Here is a 22472-nt window from a genome sequence, read left to right as displayed (position 1 = left end):
AAACTGTAAAAGTGTGTCTTTGGGGCTGTCTTTGGGGCTGGCTCAGAGGTTAAGAGCACTGACTGCTCTCCAGAGGTCCTGAGTTCAATTCCCAGCAACCATGTGGTGGCTCACACCCATCTATAATGTGATCTGATGCTGTCTTCTGGCCTGCAGGTGTACATGCAGGCAGAGCACTGTATACATAATAATAAATAAATAAATCTTAAAACAAACCAACAAACACCTGTCTTTGGTCCCACTGTGATCCCTGAGACTGAACTGTAAGTCCCTGTTTCTTGTGGCTGAGCCTTAAAAGACCTTTAATCCCGAGAGCTTTCTGTTGATTGTAAACAGGTGATTAAGGTGTGTTTCAGCCAGCCTTACACACACTTTTAATCCAAGAGCTTTCTGTACACAGGATTTAATAATGTTAACCCTAGGTCAAGAGGTGGAGCAAGAAATGAGTAGGCGGGGCTTTGAGCTGAGGGGTATTTAAGAAGTCTGTAGAAACAGAAGGCCTTTGGTGCTTCTTTAGCTTGGGATTTTAGTGTGGCTCTTAGCTCTTTAGCTCTTTAGCTCCTTGGCCTTTGGCTTTCCAGGCTTTGAGCTAATAAGCCTTTGGCCTTGGTGTTTTGGGCCTTTCCTTCCTGGGTTGCCAGCTGAGCTAGTGACTCTTTGGGGGCGTTTTCCATTGGGCCTTGAGTTGAGTAGGGAGATTAGCTGGGTGCTTTCTCTGCCTCTCTGAGCTAGCAGGGTTTTCACCACAATAACTCGCTCCTGAGCCTTTATTGGTAAATTAGAACAACCTGGGATTTTCAATTAAAACAACATGTAGGCTGGAGAGATGGCTCAGGGGTTAAGAGCACTGGCTGCTCTTCCAAAGGTCCTGAGTTCAATTCCCAGCAACCACATGGTGGCTCACAACCATCTATAGTGTGATCTGATGCCCTCTTCTGGCCTGCAGGTGAACATGTAGATAGAGCACTCACTCATATACATAAAATAAATAAATCTTTTTTAAAAAAATAATAAAACAGTATGTAACACTATCTTTCCTTTCTTTTTTGGGGAGATGGTGTAGAGTGGGGTGGGTAGATACTGGGAATCATATCCAGAGCCTTGTGAACGCCAAGTTCTGTGTTGCTGAGCTACAGCCCCCCCAACCCTACTTAATATCTCTACTATCTTCTTGAACGATAATGTTCTTTTCACCTGACTGCTTCTGTCCTTCAGCGACACCCTCACCAGAATGACACGGGCCAAAGCCTGACCTTCTGCTCACCGTCCCTACCCCCACGCCACCACGGTGTCTACGAGATCACCGCCCCTTCCCATACCCACGGCCCACATCTCTGTCCCTCTCCACACTCAGCACCATGCTGGCACAGGGCAAGTGCTCAACGTTTTGATGTTTTTCTTTTAAGGAGTGTCACCCTTCAGTGCTTCGTTGTGAGGGGAAAAAAAAAAACAACGGACACCACAAGTGGTCTATGGAGGGCTAGGTGGCTACTGGTGCTCAGTTTGTTTGTTTGTTTGTTTGTTTTTTGAGACAAGGTTTCTCTAGGTGATCCTGGTAGTCCTGGAACTCACTATATAATAGACCAGGCTGGCCTTGAAGTCACAGAGAGCTACCTGCTTCTGGCTCCTGAGCGCAGAGGTTAAGAGCCCAGCGCTGCCTACAGCTCACTCTTCAAGGCCAGAAGCCCCATACTCACTCCGTGTATCCATTTCTCTGCATGTGCAAGGTCAGAAGCAGCTGAGTGTGAGTGTGAGGAGTGAGGGCAAGCTTCTCTGCTCACACCCTGTATGGAGGAGAACCTGAGGCCATTTATTATCTTAGAGTTTTGGAGGGGTGGAAGGGGGCTTGGGGGCAGTGTTTAAAAAATCAAAGTGTGAGCTGGGCAGTGGTGGCGCACGCCTTTAATCCCAGCACTTGGGAGGCAGAGGCAGGCGGATCGCTGTGAGTTCGAGGGCAGCTTGGTCTACAAAGCGAGTCCAGGACAGCCAAGGCTACACAGAGAGACCCTGGATTCTGCCTTTCTTGGGCTTTTCCAGCATTCAGAGATGCAGCCTTTGCCTCAAGATGCCCTTGGTCATCTTCAAAGCCAGCAACAGCCTCCTCTGACCTCTTTTCAGAGGACTAGACGGTTACCTCAGGCTTGTCAGATAATGCAAGGTGGTTTACCTCATTTTAACATTCTTCATTGGGTCTGCAAAATCCCCTTTTAGGTCTAAGGCAGCCTTCCTTAATCACTGGGGATTATGACCCGATACCTTGAGGGGGGCTGTGCGTCAGCCTCTTTGCAGCTCATCCTATCTTTCCTATGACTGAGACACTTGGTAGATGTTTGGTGAATTACATCGCAACTGAGGGGAACTACCTAGACTAGTGGACAGACACCTGTGGACCTTGGAGCCAAAAGTCTCCTGCTTAGCAGAGGCTAACCCAAAGTCCCTCCAAGCATGAGAGACTGGGCTTGTTAACTAAGTACCGGCTCCCCTCCACCTCCGCATCTCACGGTCTCCCCGATTCCCTCTCCCTATACTGGCAGTTCTTTCTCAGCCTCTTCCAAGTGTCACACTGTTTACCCTCATTTTATATTTTGGAGAAGCAACTTGCAAGATTTATTGTTACCAAACAATCATACTTTTTTTTTTTCCCCTTAACCAGATTGTTTTTGTTAAGCTTAAACTTCAGAGTCAAGAAGACCTGGAGACCAACCTTGATTCTTCCACTGAGTAGCTGGTAACAGTAATTTTCCTTCTGTGAGGGGCCTCAGCTGATGTTCCGTTTGCTCATCTGTTAAGTTGGGGGTTGCTGGCGGTGCCTGGCCTAATGTGGTTGTGATAAATGCAAAGATAAGTACACGGTGCTTTTCCAAGCTTGGTTCAGAAGCTCAGCACTGGCGTCATCTGGAAACCAGCCCCACCCTGATGCACCGAATGGAAGGCCGGGGCGTGGGGCTTCCCAGTCCGTGTTACAACACACCTTCCAGAGAACTCTGGCGCTGTGCTGAACACAGAGCCTGGTACACAATTACCCAGGAAACGAATGGCTCGTACCGGTCCCGCTCTTGTTTGCTGTCACAGTTTTAGTGCCCTTCCTGTGAGGCTGACTGACTTCACTGTGTCCCTTCCTCTTCAAGCCTTAGAAAGAAAGACGCTCATGTTTAGATGGCTAATCGAACCAGCTGCCCTTCGCCGAGGCAGTCTCCCAGCCTCCCCTAGCAACAGGGACCTCATTGTTTCTCTGGGTAGGTTATGTCCTAGGTCCTAGCTCTGCCCGTACCTTCATGCCAACTGCGTGTGCCCTGTGCAGACCTCCCTGAGGCCTCTCCTCTCTCCCCAAGACTCTCAGCTGTGCTGAGCCCTGCTCCAGTGCCAAGGCAGCTTTCCTGCGTGCTGAACTTCAAGTGAAGTCTGGCCAGGCCTGAGGTGCAGGGAGGCGTTGTTCTCTGAGGAACCGAATTTCTGTTTGCTTGGTGTTTTGGCACACTTCATCCTGCTGACTCACTCTGGTCTGAGGTCAACCAAAACCCCAGGGCCTTTTTCTCAGGAACTGCAGATGCTCTGGGGGATTGGATCACCCCGTCCTTCTTTGACGTGTATGGCTTACTTCTTAAAAATAACACCACCGCTTTCGAATTATAAAACTGATCTGGGCCGCTAGGTGCGGTAAGGCGTCCCCAGAACCTCAGTATTCAGGAAACTGGAGCAAGAGAGTCTTGGGTTTGAGGTCAGCCTGGGCCTTGTCACAAAAAAAAAAAAAAAAAAAAAAAAAGAATAAAACCACCCAAAACAAAACCAAACCAAAACAGAAAACCCAAGAAACAAAAACAAAACCCATGCTTGGTACAGTAAATTAGGAAACACAAAGGGAAAAATAAAACTAACTAGTAATTGACATTAATTTCTGACTTAAAAGCAAAAGTTCCTCAAACAAACAAACAAACAAACAAAAAACAAAAAAACTACACTTGAAAATTTTTCTATTTTCTTGTGAAAGAAAAATTGGAGAAAATAAAGCCAATGTAACAAAAGGATAACTTCAAATTCTAATGCCCGTGGATGTCTTTCCAGTGTACATCAGCGTAGCAATGGAAAGTCACCCTCCCCTCCCCCCTCTGCAGACTTGAATTTAGTTCCGGCCCCCCTACTTACTGGCTATGTCACAATCCATTTAGTAGTGCCTTGTACCCTCAGTTTGGTCATCTGTATAAAAGACGTGATAATCACTATTTCCCAGGACCGTGGCAAAGATGGCAATTAAGCTTGCAGCACATGAAAGGTCTGTAGAGAGCTCAGAGTGGGGGGCTGTTTCTGTTAAGAACTTGTCACCTGGCCAGCTGATGCTCTCTTTCTAGTCAGGTCAAAGGTCACCTCCTTGGCAGTGTTCTGCATTTTGCTATCCTGGTTCTCCTCACTCCTTCCTTTCTGTCTTGCAGCTACCTGGCGTCTGGTGTGTGTGTGTGTGTGTGTGTGTGTGTGTGTTAATAGCATCGGTCACTAACTGTTCTGCACCTTGCAACTTTAAGCTCATCTGGGGCAAGGACCACATGTCACCTCGTTTCCCGGGTTTCTAACAAGGAGTGTGTGGCCTGCTATGGCTGTCGAGAAGTGTGGACTGAGCATTTGATAAGGAGTTATTGAAGAAAGGAATAAATAAAGTTTGGGAGACTGAACGTGAAAGAATGGCTGGCCGGCCGGGTCAGGACCAGCGGATGCTGTTCACTAGGTCCACCCCCTCCTATTACAGAAGGAGAGAGTGCCCTACCTCCCGTAGCAGGCTTTGTCAGGTAGCAGACCAGGTTCTCTGACAGACGTGGCGCAGGTAGGCCTAGCTCTTCCTGGCCACAGTGCCTCGAGACTAGGCCTCCCAAAGCCTGGGAAGAAAAGCGCATAAGGGGTGTGGTGGGGCAAGGCGGGGCTGGAGGGGTGGAAACCGGCAGAGTCAGGGATGCCTTCCTCCCCCTTCTCCCTCCCAACAAGCCTGGCATACTGAGTCAGTTGCAGACTACCACTTTGGAATGCAATTCTTGCCTTGGTCATCGCTGGCCAGACTCCAGCAAGCTTAAAACCCGAGGCTTTCCTCAGTGTCCGTGGGAGGCAGCAGCAGCCTGCTGTGGGTCCAAAGCCTGACATGAGCTTTCTGCCGGCTCTGACCCAGACGTTAGGCTGCCTTGCTGTGTGGTCTTATCTGTTTCTGAACCTGGAAACACTTGGGGGTGGAGGAGGTGTCTCTTCCTCTTTTTGATTGCTTAGGCAGCGTCTTCACTTTCTCCCAGGCAACCTCCAAAAATCCCCAAAAGCTTTTAAGCAAAACAAACAACTCAGGGACTATTTTAGGCTCACCGAGCGGGATCTTCAGAGGGACCTGGAGCTCAGCGAGAAGAACGGGGATCCCCTGAGTTGGGCTTCATCTTCAGCATCCTTACCTATAAAATGGCCAGGGATGACAACGCTCCACCCCCCCAGTACCCTGCCCCTCCCCCCACAAGTACTAAGGCCTCTGCTTAGGCGCTGCATTACCAGATAGGAACGCAGACTTCTCTCCCTAAAGGAGGCTAGTGGCTACAGACAGCAGCCTTTTCCTCCACCCTCCACCCGACAACTTGTAGCCAGACGGAGGGCCTTCTGGGACATTCCTGAGCCTGGCTTCGCTACCGCTAACAAGCCAGCGCAGGGGGATTCTCCTCTCTGAGAGCCTGGCTGGTGCCGGGCCCTGCGGGAAGGGAGTTTTTAGAGAAGGAAGTGGTTGTGGTCAGACAGAAGGATGGAGCAACCCTGCTAGGATATCTAAGTGGAAAACCCCTTCTCCTGCCTTGTTCTCACAGTGGGATAGAGGGGGCAGACGCTGTAGCTGCCCCACCCCCACCGCCATGAGAAAGTACCTGAGTTTCATTTGGGGCCGTGTTAGAGCATGGCATGCCTGACTTGGTGAAGTCTCCCGCCAGTCACTTGCCAGTCTTTGGCCAGGGAACCTGTTCCTCCCAGGGCAGTTTCATATTCAGAGATGGGCGCCATCAGGCAGGCCTCTCTGCTCTGCTGCTCCAAGGTATGCTGTAGGGAAACGGTCTTTGCAGTTAGCCCCTGGTTTGCTGGGTGTCACAGGAAGTTCCTTTCCCTGTCTGGTGCTCAGAAGTGGCGTAATTTTGAGCACGAGATACTACAGCTAAGGCAAGCGAGTTTTTTGTTTGTTTGCTTGTTTTGAGACGGGGTTTCTCGGTGTAGTCTTGGCTGTCCTGGACTCTCTTTTTAGACCAGGCTGGCTTCGAACTCATGGAGGTCTGCCCACCTCTGTCTCCCTGAGTTCCTAGGGGTGTTCCTAGCTGGCAAGCTGCTTTGTCAATGCTGGGCTGTTAGACAGTCCTGTTAAGAGATGAAAACAGCACCGAGGACAGTTGGAGAGCTTAGTGGCTGCTCACTGAGGCTTAGAGAACCTTCTGTGTGTACTTCCTCATCAGCTAAGCAGGGTCCTTCCCCTTTGGGCCCCTTTTCCCCCTCTCTGTGAAGCAGGGGGACTATGGCTTCAACAGTCACGGGCCGCTGACCTGCTTCTGAGCTATGACCACTGGGAGCTGCTTCATCTCTCCGGTGTCAGTTTCTCTGTTTGTCCGACAGGTGCCCCACCCTTTCCCACTCTCGGGGTCACTAAGTATAAATGGATGATGAGGATAGACGTATTTTCACTCACAGGTTTGTTTGTTTTGGTGGGGGTGGGGGTGGGTTCAAGGCAGGGTTTCTCTGTATGGCCTTGGCTGTCCTGGACCAGGTTGGCCTTGAACTGACAGAGATCCTCCTGCCTCTGCCTCCCCGAATGCTGGGATTACAGGTGTGTGCCACCATGCCCAGTGGATAGAAGTATTTTGAACAAGAAAGTGCACACTAGCCAGATGAGGACCTAGGTCTGAAATCCCAGCGCTTGGGAGGTTAAGGTAGGAGGAGGGCAAGGTAGAGGCTAACCTGGACTATAGACACAAACACTGTAAAAAAAAAAAAAGTGGTCTAACCTGGACTACAAACACTGTTTTAAAAAAAGGTGGAAGAAAAATAAAATGGACACTAATATATGCCAATGTTAGCCCCATATCTCCTCAGACACTGAGAAACTGGGGATGCACAGCCCCAGGATGCTACCGGAAGAAACCTTTAGAATCAGCTCCCGTAGGACCTGTGATGACACCTTCACTGGTTCTCTATTGTCCCAGAGGATCAAAAACCAACTCCAGCTTTCATCCAAATTTCTTTGCCACTTGCACTTTGCACTCTAGCTAAGACTACCAAGAACCTGCCTCAAAGCCACCTGCTGAGGTCATCTCCAGGCTTCCATTGGTGAGTTCAGGCGCCTAACTGCACTTGCCTTCCGGGCTGATGTGTTCTTTTACCATTCTCCAAGTCAGGGTCTGCCACTCGGAGTATAGCGTCCTCAGCAACTTCTCTCTTCCCACAATGCGCACAAGCCCCAGGTCATGAAGATCCTGCTCTCTGAGAAGCCATCCTTTGTGTCTCTCGCATGTACCACTGACTGTGAGAAATGTCACCTTGGGACATTATTGAATGGTCACACACCTTCTCTGTGCTCAGCCTTGGGCTGACTCTGGAGACACACAGTGGGCATCTTTGTCTTTAGAGGTACCAGGCTGGTGGGGGAGGGGCGAGGTGACCACAGACCCAACCTGTGTACTGTTGGTAGGTTTTCTGTTTTTGTTTTTTTGTCAACTTGACAAAAAGGTTCCTCTGGGAGACTGAGTGTGGTGGCGCACGCCTGTAATCCCAACACTGGGAGGCAGAGGCAGGCAGATCTCTGGATTCGAGGCCAGTCTGATCTACAAAGTGAGTCCAGGACAGCCAAGGCTACACAGAGAAACCCTGACTTGAGGGGGTGGGGAGGGTTCTATGAGAAGAGAAACCTTAACTGAGAAAATGCCTACATCATCTTGGTCTGTAGGCAAGTCTGTGGAGCTCCTTCCTTCTTTTCTTCCTGTCTGTCTGTCTGTCTGTCTTTCTGGTTTTTTGAGATAGAGTTTCTCTGTGTAGCCCTGGATGTCCTGGAACTCACTCTGTAGACCAGGCCGGCCTCAAACTCCAAGATTCGCCTGTTTCTGCCTCCCGAATGCTGGGATCAAAGGTGTGTGCCATCACTCAGGGTGCCTTAAAGACTCGTGTGATGTTTTGAATTAAGAATCTGTGGCTTCGCCGGGCGTGGTGGCACACGCCTTGAATCCCAGGACTCAGGAGGCAGAAGCAGGTGGATCTCGGAGTTCGAAGCCAGCTTGGTCTACAAAGCGAGTCCAGGACAGCCAAGGCTAACACAGAGAGACCCTGTCTCAAAAAACCAAAAATAAATACATAAATACATAAATACATAAATACATAAATACATAAATACATAAATAAAAAGAATCTGTGGTTTCTGGTCAGCTGAGGCTGAAAGAAAAGCTATGATGAACAGGAGACCAGCACCACTGAAGCGCAGCCTTTGCTTAGCTGGGGCAGCTGATGCTGGTCAGCTAGGGCTGAAGAAGGAGCTGTGTTTACCAAGAGACCAGCATCACGGAGGCAAAACTCTTCTAGAAAGTGCTTCCTCAGGGTCCGCACCCAGAAGCTGTGGTCCAGAGGGGCCCAAGGCTGTGCCTCATGCTGGTTACGGAACTTGGCAGTCTGGAAGCTGCAGGAGCTTCGTGGAGAACAGCTAAGACGTGGCTCTGTGTCCAGGAGAGGCCACTGATGATGGTACAGCTTCTGCTGCAGTGGAGACCTAAGCATATCGGAGATGCCAAGACCATGGAGTGGGCCCCGAGGGCAGCAGCAGGTAGGAGGTGGAATTTGCTTTGGTCCATTAAGCTTTGAGCATGGCTTTTCCAGATCAGGATTCCACACGCCACCATGATGCTCCCAAAGAGAAGCTGGGCATGTTGGGGGTAGTAGAAGTTCATGAGTGAACCCAAGACATCAGACAGAGCTTTTTACAGTGTTGACTTTTCAATTTTGGTTTTGCTTTGCTATGATTATAACCATGCCCTGGTTCTTCCCCTTTGAAATAAGAAAGTAAGGTGCCAGGCAGTGGTGGTGCATGCCTTTAATCCCAGCACTTGGGAGGCAGAGGTAGGCGGATCTCTGTAAGTTTGAGGCCAGCCTGGGTTACAGAGCAAGTTCCAGGATAGCCAGAGCTGTTACACAGAGAAACTCTGTCTTGAAAAAAAAAAGTAACATAAAATACAGTATATTGGACTTTACAGGAGCTCACAATGAAAAGACTTTGGATTTAGCCAGGTGTGATGACATACACCTTTAGTCCTAGCAATCAAGAAGCAGAGGCAGGCGGATCTCCATGAGTTTGAGGTCAGCCTGGCTTACAGAGTGAGAACCTGGGTTACATAATGAGATTAACCCTGTCTCAAGAGATAGACAGAGAGGCTGGAGAGGTGGCTCAGAGGTTAAGGGCACTGACTGCTCTTCCAGAGGTCCTGAGTTCAATTCCCAGCAACCAGATGGTGGCTCACAATCATCTATGATGCCCTCTTCTGGCCTGCAGGTGTACATGCAGGCAGAGCACTGTATACATAATAGTAAATAAATAAATCTTAAAAAAAAAAAAAGATAGACACACTTTGACTTCCAAAGTGACATTGAACTTTCAAAGTGTTGAAAAACTGTGGGACTTTTAAAGCTTTAATGTGCTTTATATTGTGATATTACTATGACATTCTGGCGACAAACAAGAAAGTGACGATTATTGTGTGAAGTTGGCAAGGGGTCAGTTATTCTGTTTGGCTTCGCCCGACCCCCCCACCCCCGTCAGCTTGACACAAATTAGAGTTATCTAGAAAGAGGGAACATAATCGAGATGCTTCTGTCAGATTGATCTGTGGGCAAAGCTGTGAGCATTTTCTTGGTCATTTATTGAAGTAGCAGTGCCCAGCCCCCTGTGGGTGCTGCCCGTGCCTGGGCTGGGTTCTATAAGAAAGCAGGCTGAGCAATGGAGAGCAAGCCAGTGAGCAGCGTTCTTCTGAGCCGCCTGCTTCAGTCCCTGCCTCCAGGTTCCACCCTACGGTGGGCTGTGGCCTGTGAGGCAAGCGCCTTCCCCCTCTAAGGTGCTTTTTGGTCAGTGTCTCGTCACAGCACCAGAAAGCCAAAGAGGACAACTTGCCTCTTTACTCTTGCGTGTTAGAGAGTAGGCCTTTCGGAGTAAGGCTTATTAGTGAAGACCAGGATGAGGTGAGTGACTGTGGGTAGGTCCGTGTTTGCCTCCTGTGATGGAGTCGAAAAAAGGACAGTTAGACAGAGTCACAGAGGGTGCCGACTGATAAGGGAGTCCCACACATGCCACAAGGGCCGCTGGGAGCCAGAGCCCTGTCTCCTGGTTCTCACCTCTCTTCCCGGGAGGGTGTTAAGTCTTCTTTGGAGTCTTGCCTAAAGGAGAAAGGCTGCCGGGTACCTTCTTGCCGGAGCTTCTGACTTATCTGACTGGCCCGTAGCCCACCCTGGCTGGCGGGACTGGCTGCGTCTCTCTAGCTGGTTCAGTCTGGGATGTGAAAGGAGAGCCTTGGATCCCTGCCCAGCGCTGCAGCAGTGAAGGGTTCTCCAGTCCGACCTGGGTTTAACTTCCGGTTCTGCTGCTTTGCAGGCTGTGAGGCTCTGAGGGTTCATTTCAGCCGCCTGACGGTTTCGTGTGTCAACGGCCAGATGCCCAGATAACTGCAGACTTCAACTGCAGCTGCACCTCTGGCGCTCCTGGTCTCTCTAGCGTCCCCGCTTACCTTGCAGGCCTTAGGACTTGCTGTCCTCTGTGTCGTGTGATCACAGATAGAGGCTACTGGCTGTTTCCCTGACAAATATGGAGACTCTGGGCATTTTGCTTGCTCATCTGAGCCTAGTTTAGTTTGATTTTCCTGGCGCTGAGGATTGAACTCAGAGCCTCATGCGCACCAGGCAAATGCCCTCTGGCTGGGCTACACCTCAGCCTCTGAGGCATAAAATAATGGTGTAAGTGCCACTTTTCTGCTTGAATTTTTCCATTTTTAAAAATTTTTTTATTTTAAAGTTTTTCGAGACAGAGTTTCTCTAGTGTAGCCTTGGCTGTCCTGGACTAACTTTGTGGACCGGGCTGGCCTCGAACTCACAGCGATCCGCCTGCCTCTGCCTCCTGAGTACTGGGATCAAAGGCGAGCGCCACCAAGTCCAGCCTGAAATTTTCTAATTTTTACTAAACTCCGAAACTTACAAAATATTCTCAACGGGATTTGTGTTTATTTATCGTGTCTACCGGAGCACTTGCATGCACGTGGAGGTCAGAGACCACCTAGTAGGAGTCAGTTTGTTCCCCCCACCATGTGGGGCCAGGGGATGGACCTCAGGCCATGTGCCTTGTGTGCAGGTACCTTCACTAACCTGCTCAGCCATCTTGCCTGGCCCTCAAATCGTTTTTGCAAGCCACGTCATGGTTCTTCTCTGTCCTGCCCTGGTCAGCTTTGCCAAGACTCACCGTCCCATCATGACTGGGTGCACGACCAGACACCATTCCTCCATATGAACTGCTCCTGGGCTTGAGAGATGGCTCCATGAATAAAGGCCCTTGCCACTAAACTTTGACCAGAGTTCAGTCCCTGGAACTCACACGGCGGAAAGAAAACACCAGCTCCTACTAGCTGTCTTCAGGTACCCTGTGCCACACGCATGCCCCTTCTCCACAAAATAAATGTAATTCAAATGTTCTTAAAGCTGAATGTAGCCCTGCGTGGTGGTATATGCCTTTACTGCCAGCACTCAGGAGGCAGAGGCAGGATTTCTAGTGAGTTTCAGGCCAGCAAGGGCTACATAGTGAGATTCCGTCTTGTCTCAAACACACACACACACACACACACACACACACACACACACACACACACACTTAGGAGCGGGGTGCAGTGCTATACACTTGTGTTGATTTTCAGTTCCCTCTTGAAGTGCACTGTTCCCTTCTGGCTGGTTGGTGAGCTCTCTGTACCCCTCAGGGCCAGTCCTCATCCTGTGTTCCTCTTAGGACTTTGACTCCCCGAGGAGGAGCTATCTGCCCCCCCAGAATGGCGGGGGCACCTACTGGCTGTTGCTTTATTCATTCCACTTTGTGTTTACCAAGCCCTTCAAAGTCCTGGCTCCAAATCACCCATGCTTATGCATACCGCTTGAGTGCTGGTTCTCTTTCCTTGTGCTGGTGGGTAAAAAAAAAAAAATTTTTTTTCAGCTTAAGAAGCACGTTAGAGAGCCAGGCTTAGTGGAACATGCCTGTAGTCCCAGCATTCAGAGAGGCAGAGGCAGGTGGATCACTGTGAGTTCGAGGCCAGCCTGGTCTACAAAATGAGTCCAGGATAGCCAAGGCCACACAGAGAAACTCTGTCTCAAAAAACAAAACAAAACAAAATAAAACAAAGAACAAAACAAAACAAAACTCAGAAACCAAAACTAAAACCAAAACCAGAACTAAAACCAAAACCAAAACCAAACCAAGCAACCAACCGAAAAAAAAAAAAAGAAGCACTTAGGGGCCGGAGAGATGGCTCAGTGTTTAAGAATGTGTGCTGATTTTGCAGAGTACAATATTCAGTGCCCAGCACCCACATCAGAAGACAGCCACCTGTAACTCTACATCCAGGGGGATTTGAGGTCTGAGGTACTTGTACTCGTGTGCACACGCCCACAGACAAACATACACACATCCATACAATTAAAAAGGAAAACAAGCTGGGCATGGTGGTGTACATCTTTAATCCCAGTATTCAGGAGCCACAGGCAGGTGGATCTCTGAGTTTGAGGATAGCTGGGTCTAGAGAGCCAGTTCGAGGACAACCAGGACTATATAGAGGAACTCTATTTGAAAAAAACAAAAACAAAAACAAAACCCAAAATAACAAAACTAACTAATTAACAAACTAAATACAAACTTTAAGCTGGGCACACCTTTAATCCCAGCACTCAGGAGGCAAAGGCAGACAGACCTCTGTGAGTTCAAGGTCCGCAAATTGAGTCCAGGTCAGCCAGGGTTTGTTATACAAACATTGCCTTAGTCTTCTCCCCAACCCCACCCCTGCCCCGTTCGTTCCTTTTTTTTTAAAAAAAGCACTTTTAGGACTGGAAAGATGCCTGGCGGAGGTTGGGCCCTCTGACTCGGAATCGGGTACAAGCACAGACTGGAGGTGCAAGAAGCCTCAGGTCTCAGAGAGGCACAGGGGGAGAGACATAGCTCTAGCTGTGTCTCTCTCAGTGCGGCCTTGGGCAGCTCTCATTTCAATCACTGTCCCTTCAGAAAGGTAGCTTTGGGGTCAGTACGGGACCTGTGTGACAACACAGGGATGAGTGTTCTGAAAAGGAAAGGGGCCAAGGCTGCTGTGTGGACACAGCTAATGTGTGTCCCCAGAGACACTCAAGGGCTTTACCCCCGACTGTCCTGATGACAGGCGATAGTGTTGTTCGAACCTTCTCCCTTGGGTCTGAAGTCTCCCTAAGACTCTTGTCAGACCACTGGGATCTAGAACTCCCTAAACATGATGAACCCTAAAGGCACAAACAGCATCTCCCACTTCGGGGCCTGAGTGTCCTGGGGCAAGGACTTGAAGTTGCCCACAGCTCCAGGGCGCTCTGATGATGGCACCCACCTTCCCCTCGAGTGACCAAAGGAGAGGCCGGTCCCGTGCAGTGCGGGGCTCACGCTGTTTCATTTCAGTCAGGACAAGAAGAGCCACAGACTGAGTGTCTGTCCTGGCCTACTGAAAGACAGAGAATACAACAATGTGGCGCGTCTGGGCGCTGTCAGGCTCAGAACAAGATGGCGCCTGAGTAAAACCTATTTCTGGAACTTTCTTTTTTTAAAAAAATATTTTATTAATTTATTCATATTACATCTCAATTGTTAGCCCATCTCTTGTTTTCTCTCATTCTTCCCTCCCTCCCTCCCGCTTTCCCCCAACTCCTCTCCCCTATGACTGTGACTGAGGGGGACCTCCTCCCCCTGTATATGCTCATAGGGTATCAAGTCTCTTCTTGGTAACCTGCTATCCTTCTTCTGGGTACCACCAGACCTCCCCATCAAGGGGACGTGGTCAAAAATGGGGCACCAGAGTTCACATGTATTTCTGGAACTTTCATATCTCCCTGGGAAGAGTGTTTTCCAGGAAAGGTCCTCCGTGAGCTCAGCAGCTATGAGACATGGCTACTTGTCTTGGTCCTGACTCTGCGTCCATGACACATCACTCACCCTTGCCAGGTTTCAGTTGGCCTGGAAATAGGGAAATAGGGAGTGCGGCCACCTTCCCTGCCTGCCCAGGGAAGTCCACTACCTGTCTGTTATAAAGGTTTCTGGTTACCTCTGTTTGTCTACAATTAAGAATAATTAATTGTAAATAATTCCTGCCATGGTCACGGGTTGGCCTCTGTTTTCTGGCCAGACTCAGGCTCCCAGAAGCCCTCAGGAGTGCATGCATGCACTCACTGTTTATCTAGGCTGCCTTCCTAAGTGCCTGGGGAAACCCAGAGGATGCTAAGTGAGCTGCAGGGGGTGGGGGTGGGGATGCTCAGTGAAGAGCTTCCTGTGAGCTTATAGGTGGAGTGCCCTGAACAAGGGGGTGGAGCTTCAGGGAGCGGAAGAAGCTGTGTGTGGGCCCAGTTGAGACACCAGAGTTCTGTTCCCTGGTCTTTAAAGCCCTGGAGGCTTCAGTCTGGGCTCATCTTGTCTAGCTGCCTTCTACCCCGCTGAGCCTTGTTTCCTTATGTAAATAATCTTGTGAGCAGGTGCTTGCCTCTAGGCGTGGTCTTTTCTGTCCTCAGGCCTTTCTAAAAGCTGTTCCACAGACGAGGATGCACATACATCCATTCTGGAAAATGCAACATCCGGTCAGCTCTGTGCTCTTCAGCTTGAGTCTTCCAGGCTGCTGACTCCCTGAATCCCGCAGCTTGGGACATCCTCTGTGCAGTACCCAGCTTACTATCCTGGGCCGATTGCTCCTCTTACCTACCGTGGACTGGGAACTGCTTGAAGGCAGGGGTCAGCTTGGCTTCCCTCTGTGCTCCGATGGCTTCAGGAGCCTGGCACCAGAAGAGATTCTAAGCAGACAGGGGGCTGGGTTTCTGGGAGGGGCAACTATTCTGTGGAGCCTTCCGTGGCCAGCTGATTCTAGGTGATATTCACTTAGCCTCCAGGAAACGACCCACTGAAGGATACACAAATTACCCAAGATCCTTCAGCACCTCAGTTACCAAGCCAAGCCTGAGACCCAAGGGTCCTGAGGCTTGCTCCATGGCTTTGGTCCTGACAGCAGTGAACAGCACCCAAGCTTTAAGCAAGGGTGCCTGAAGGCCCCAGGGGCCCAGGCCCTGCAGCTGCTCACTCCAGGCTGGCTCAGTCCCTCTGGCTGGGCAGTCAGCCAACAGCAGCATGAGGCTCTGCCTGCCCCTGCCAAAGGTTGTGCTGTCAGCATTTTGGGGGAGGCAGCCAGGCCACTTCCCCACAGGGAATGACGCTCAGACACAGGATCTGGAGCAGCATCTCTGGACGAGGGGCCCTGGGCCTGGACTTGCAAGCGGAGTCCTTCTGAGTAACTTGATTAGAACCTGATTAAGCTCGAGGCAGCGGTCTCAAGTACACATGAAAGAGGCCAGGATAGAACATGTACTCAGCAAATGCTGTGACGACAGGTCACAGAGCGCAGTGGGAACAAGGGCAGGCTAAGTGGGAGACGGGCAGGGCAAAAAGGCAGGTGCCTGTGCTCACGAGCTCTGCAAGATACTTACGTATGCTGTCTATAAGATGGGAATATAGTAATGCTCGTCTCACGGAGAGAACTAAATCATTTAATATCCAGTCTTCATCACCTCTCTGGTCCGCGGCACTCACTCCTCTAACACACACACACACACACACACACACACACACACACACACACACACACACTCAGAGAGAGAGAGAGAGAGAGAGAGAGAGAGAGAGAGAGAGAGAGGGAGAGGGAGAGAGAGAGGGAGAGAGAGCATGGCTTATCTCCCTCACCACATCCTGGCCTGAAGCAGGTGTCAGAGGCAGACAAGCTGGAGCCAAGGCCCAAGTTCAGCTTTCAAGCATCTTCTGGGTTGTTTATGGAGGGTGTGATGCTGGTGACACACACCTTGCAGGTGTAAGCATCAACTGGGGTGACTCACAGATGGTTCTATGTGCTGTTGGCACCACATGGAGGGATGATGCTCTTCCCTGCCTTCTACCCTTCTCCAACCCTGCGGCCCACACCTCCTCAAGAGTTCCTGGCAGTCGCTCCTCCCCCTTGAAGCTCCCCTTATGACCTCTGCTAGCCTTGTCAACACCACAGAGCTGTTTTCAATGGGGCCAGATCCCTGCTGGTCACGTTCCCAGGCCATGTTCCTCAGACCCATAGTTTTTTTTTTTTTAAAGATATATCTTTATTTAATTTGTATGCATTGGTGTGAGGGTATCAGACCTTGAAGTTACAGACAGTTGTGAGCTGCCATATGGGTGCTAGGAATTGAACCCGAGACCTTTGGAGGAGCAGACAGTGCTCTTAGCCACTGAGCCAACTCTCATAGTTGTATAGCCCGATCCATAGTTCTTTCCAGGGCCCACTCAGTTGGAGAAGCTGGCCCTCTCCTCTCCCATCCCCCATGTCTAAGGATGAGGCATTTGATTTAGGCAAACAACCCTGCGTCTAATGACCAGCTCAGAGGTGGACACGTGACCTTAGCCAGTCCCTCCTGACTCTCAGGGTTTTTTGCTGGGAATTCTGGGGTTCTGGTCTACTCTCTTTCAAATTTTAGATGGTGTGAGGTGGTGGATGTGATGCTTGGAACTTTTGGGGTACCATGAAAGCTGACAGGACATTGGCAGAGATAGAATGGTAATCAAACCGTGTGTGACTCCCCGCCTCCTGGACCCACAAACGTGCTTTTGTAAGTTCAGCAAAATACCTGTTATTTGTGGCGTAAAGAATCCTGACTCTCATACCAGCTAGATAAAGGATTTGTCTTGTTTACCAACACACGAATCTATTTGCTTATATAACTGGGTCCCCTTACTTGCCAGGCTCTGTGCTGAGTGCTAGGCACCAACGTCAAGGAACTTAGACGGTGGAAAGAACTGGAAATTAACATTGCTGACCTCGGGCACAGCCTCTGGGGCTGAGTTTGAGCTGTCTCCCGTCTACTCCCGTCCTCTGCATGGCGGGACTTCTCTTTGGGAAACCACCTAAAGGCCCAGTTAACCGGCCTAGCCAACTAGCTCGAGTCATGTTCTCAGTCGCTGCCAGTCATCCCGTCAGGGGCAGACCTGAGGTAGCCCTGAGAATGCAGACTCCCGCCTTTTTTCTTGGGTCACTGTACAGGAAACAGAAGGCTTGGCTTCCCTCATGCTGAAGGGGAGTGCCAAGACCAAGTGCTTCCTCTGCTGTCTGGTCCTGTAGTGGGTGGTCCAGACAGGGATGAGCCAGAGACGCCCCTCTTCTTGACCTCTGTCTTTTTTTTTTTTTTTTTTTGGTTTTTCGAGAGAGGGTTTCTCTGTGTAACCTTGATTGTCCTGGACTCGCTTTGTAGATCAGGTTGGCCTTGAACTCACAGCAATCCCCCTGCCTCTGCCTCCCAAGTGCTGGGATCAAAGGCGTGCACCACCACCACCCGGCTTTGAGCTCTGTCTTGAGGGTAAACACAAGTGACAGAGGGCACCAAATAGTCTGAAGACATTTTCCCGCCCCCTCGGTGTTTTAAAATTGTGACATGATACACAGAAAAATTAGAACACACTAAAAATTTTTTAAAAAATCTTTTAGCCCCAGCATGCATCTCTGATAGTTGATTATCTCCGTCCATGCCAAATGCTCTTCTATTTGGGATGTCTTTTTTGCGATGAGGTCTCACACCACTCAGCCCCTAACTCACCGCGTCATGGAGAATGACTTCTGCTTCTTCTTTTGGGGCTTGCATTATGGGTGTACAGTACCCCAGTTTATATGGTGTAAGGATCGAACCCAGGACTTCATGTCAACTGAGGTGCATGCGGCTACACAAACTTGAAAATAACCAAAAAATGCTGGGCCATGAAATGGCTCTGTCTAGAAATGCACTTTTGCCACATACACCTGGCCAACTTGAGTTTGTTCCTTGGAACCCACAGTAGAGGGAGAAAACACACACACACACACACACACACACACACACACAACTATAGGCAACATTCAGTTAAAAAAAAAGTGAAATGTAACATGGGGAAAAAAGTTGGATGTCAGACTAGGGAAAAGGTTATCAGTGGAAAGGCTGCTGAACACACCACAGTTATGATGATGTGCCATCAGGAGAAACGTCATAAACAGAAACTCCACACGGTCTTTGGAGCTTTTCTATAAACTTAAGAGGTAGTCCAGGGAGCTGGAGAGATGGCTCAGTGCCTGTTCCTCCAAAGGACACGGGGTTCAATTCCCAGCACCCACATGGCAGGTCACAACTGTCTGTAATTCTAAGATCTAACACTCTCACACCGATGCATAGAAATTAAAATTAAAACATTATTTTAAACATTAAAAAAAAAAAAAAGAGGTAGTCCAGAAAGTACGATTTAAAAAATGACGCCAATGTTGGGCGTGGCAGGGCACGGATACGATCCCAGCACTTGGAAGGAGCCAGGAGGATCTCAGGAATTAAGGTCCTCTTTAGCTTTGTATTGAGTTCAAGGCCAGCTTGGGCTATATGAGCAACTGATTAAATACTAAAGCCTCGCCCCACCCCTACCCCATTGTGTAGTTTCAGAACTTGTCTACCGGTCCAGTAGCTTATCGCTATGTTCTGAAGGGACGATTTCATAATTGTATACCATCCTGTCCCATAATGAATCAGCCAATCTCCCCTGCTGTTGGAAACTTAGGTGATTTCCCATCCTTATCCTGCTAGAAGGGCTTTCGGTACACACTTACTCATTTCCTCAGAATACAGGAGCTGGAACCCCTCAACTCATCTCCCTTATTACAGGTCAGTTCTCAAAGAGTAAGACAGGAGGCAGTGGCCAGCTCTCCTGAGGAACTCTTCTTGCCCAGCACGGCCCCTCCCTGGTGTCATGTCTCAGCTTGAGTGGCCTGGAGCAGGGCAGTTTCTACAGGCAGCCACAGCGGTGGGTTTGGGCTATCCGAGCAGGTCCGGCCAGCCCTGAGCAGTGCTTTCAGCGCCCGGCTCTAGTTCTCTCATCAACTAATGACTGGCTCTCAGTGAGCCGCGGGTCTTGTGTCAAGGCTATCCTATCTGGCTGGCGGCCTCGTCAGCTCCGCATTCCTTCTGACAGCCTCCACTGAAGCCAGCACCCCATCCTCATTTCCACCCAGGGGTACATCTGGGAGCTCAGGAGAATCCAAATGTTTGGTGCCTTTCTATAGCGGGTGGAGAAGGCCACGTGGGGGGATTGAAATGGTGAACCCGGCTATTCTGAAAGACCTGCTGGCCCTGGTGCATGGCCCTAGGCAGCATGGCACTGTCGAAATGCCTCAGTGAGGCACTTCCCAGCAACCCTGATGACGACGTGGGTTTGAACCCCATATTCCACAGAATGGCAGGAAGAGAACCAACCCTCACTTGTCCTCTGACCTCCACAGTGGCCTGCTCTCACACAAGAGAAATGTAAAGACGTTTAAAAGAAAACATCCTTAAGCACAACATAAACCGAAAAGAAGCTAATTTGATACGTGCCAAGGACAAAGGAAGGACAATAGGAAAGTATCAGTCTTTGTTTTCTATAATCAAACCATTAGGTTTCTGCAAGGACAGGAAAGCTACACCCGGTGAAAACACAGCACTTAGTCACATACCATAGTCTGCAGTACGAGCCGAGCTATCTCAGGCTGAGTCCCTTGGCTTTGTGGCCTGTCGGCACACTAGGTACTTGTGTTCAGAACCAGGCTGCAGTGACAGGTGGTGCAGCACAGGTGCCCACTGCCAGGGACACCTGAGCCATCAGCCTTGTCCTCCAGAAACTGCATCTTGCCACATCCCGTTTTACATGGCTCACAACTTAAGGGGCTGTGCCTCAAAGGTCCGGGACTTAGCCCTGTGGAGTCCTTGTGCTTTTTGGTGCTGGTTCCCATGCGTCTAGTAAGAAATGCTTCTTTTCTGTGTTTCCCCTCTTGCCCTGCTTGCAAGGAAACTCATGATAAAGTCTCTCATTCAGCCGCTGCGCTCGCTTTCCTCTGCCAGGGCTACTGAGCTCCAATCTCAGCGTGCGCTTGGGGTGGGAGACCAATGTCTTAAGCACATTTTGAAAGGCTAAGTGCGTGGTTTGGGAGGTAGGAGGCTCCATGCCAGAGAGTGGGAGATTCCAGCAGAGGGCACAGCCCCGGGGAAAGTACAGGGATTCTCTGATCCAGTGTGTCGGGGCCTAGGGTTTTGGGGGAAATCGGCACCTGGTTGGAATAGTATTTCTCAAAGGAAACAGAAGAGAGGCTTTGCAGCTCATGAATAACTTGAAGAGCACAGAAGAACAAAAGACAAGGGGATGGAGACAGTTGATGCCCTGAGTTCTGTTCACAGGCCACCCTAAACCCGCCCCGCCCCCAGCATCCCACAGTCTGGGCTTTGACCGGGAATCAATCATCTAGCCTTTGCTATGGAGCTGAAGAGCAGGGAGTGGGTGGGGGGTGGGGGGGGGAGGGGGAGGGGCGCGGGGGTCTGGAAGTGGGGAATCTCAGTTTTTTTCAGCTGGGGGGGGGGTCCGGAGGTGGAGACCTCAGTTTTTTTCAGCTGTGTTCCATGCCCAAAAGGTTTCAGGGGGTGACAAAGATGACCCGTGGTTAGATCTTGGCACTGCCAGCTCACTCTTGTCTTGGGGAAGGCAGCTTCTGAACCCCAATGACCTCAGTGTGAAGTGGGGATCATAGCGCCTCTGTAGACTGGCCATAGAGCTCATAGAAGTTAAAAAGTGGTAGCCACCGACCGGCAAGTGGCTGTGGAGCTTGGGGCCTAAGGACGTTCACTTTCCTGGCTGATCTATCTTTCAGTCTGAAGAATTGTTCTAAAGATAGTTGTGACTTATTATCAGTAAATATCTGACTTTTTAAACGCTATTTATCCTATTCTTTTTAGGTTAGATTTCATGTAGTTCACGGTGACCTCCAACTTGATAGCTGAGGGATGGATGACTGAATTCTCCATCCCCCTTGCCTCTACTTCCCAAGTGCAGGGATCATAGGTGCGTTTTACCGCACGAGGTCAAATGTTTCATGCGTGTGCCCATCTTATATTGTTGGATAGGCAGGATCATGTGGAAAGGAGCTCCGAGGGAGGACTGTTAGCGCCTCTGCTCTAGGGGCTGAACAGTAGGCTTGCCCGAGGCCTGAGGGTTATCTGCACAGGACCTAAGCCCGGCCTTGACCTTCGTTCCCACCTACTCTCTGCCAGGGCACTTCCACCAGGAGCAGGCACCTGTGGGGAGGGGCCTTCCCCAGGGAAGCTCATTATCATCACACACTGCTAGGGCAGCCTCAGATGACAGCAGTGCTTCCTCTGGAGTCATGAATAATGCAGTGCCACCAGACTGAGGGCTGGCCCAAGAAGGCAAGCTGGGAGACAGAGCACACACCCTCCTGTGCTGCTTGTTCCAGCACCAGAGGCAGGGAAACCAGCTCCTCTCACCTACTCTGGCCCTGCTGGAACACAGGCAGTCGGTGGTCATAGGAGCTCTGCAAAGCCAGGCCAACAGCAGGAGGGGCCACAGAGAACCATAATATTGAGCAGGCCTTGCCTGTTGAGGCCTGGCTCCCAAGCCCTTCGCCGTGCCACACATGCACACCTGCATGGATCTCTCTTCTCATTCCCAGCTGTAGCTGTTGCCGAGCCAGGAGTGTTTGTGAATCTCTTCCCTATGCCCAGGAAAAGTGCCAAAGCAGCCAGCATGGTGACAGGAGGGTGAGAAGCCAGACTAGCTCTGGTTTTACCTATCCCAGATGTATGAATCTCCAAGCACACAGAAGGACCATGGAGATGGTAAGAGAACTTACCTTTGCAGGGTTGAGAACATTCCACAGACCTCCCCTCCCCCCACAGTACACATTCTAAGTATACTAAGCTGCTGGTTATGGAAATATGAAGAGAGAATTCTGCATAGTCTTAGTGACTCATGGTCCCTAGGGGAAGCTTCAGGTGAGTACTCCTCAGCCTGGCTCCTGATCTCCCTCATCCCTTGTTAGTCACCCTGACCCACAGGAGCATCCTGTGCAGGAGTAGTGAGCAAGCTTGAGGACCGGACCATTCCACCCTCCACCAGGGGGAGAAGGGCTGCCTAGTGTCTTGTGGTAAAGGAGTTCCTCCTGAATTGTTGTGATGGGCCGAACCATCTTTTGAGGACAGACTCCAGGCTTCTGAGGCTGTTCCTTGTGCCACTTGGCTGACACTATACACACGAGATCCTAAGAGGTGACACATACCCTGGTCCTCAGAACTGGCAGTGGCTTCCTGTGAGAAAGCGCTCTTGCTGGGGAGGACCCTCTTGC

General features: G+C 50.2%; 1 long non-coding RNA gene across 1 annotated transcript; it reads left to right on the top strand.

Annotated features, from left to right (window-relative positions):
- Positions 1 to 9976: 9976 nt before the first annotated feature.
- Positions 9977 to 11702, top strand: LOC311600626. The gene is made up of 2 exons (XR_014780295.1): positions 9977 to 10200; positions 10610 to 11702. It is a non-coding gene; the product is annotated as an uncharacterized lncRNA (long non-coding RNA).
- Positions 11703 to 22472: the final 10770 nt, after the last annotated feature.

The sequence above is a fragment of the Acomys minous genome (assembly GCF_964271855.1).
Source record: "Acomys minous genome assembly, chromosome: 6".
Lineage (NCBI taxonomy): Eukaryota > Metazoa > Chordata > Mammalia > Rodentia > Muridae > Acomys > Acomys minous.
This window is presented reverse-complemented; position numbering and strand designations above follow the sequence as displayed.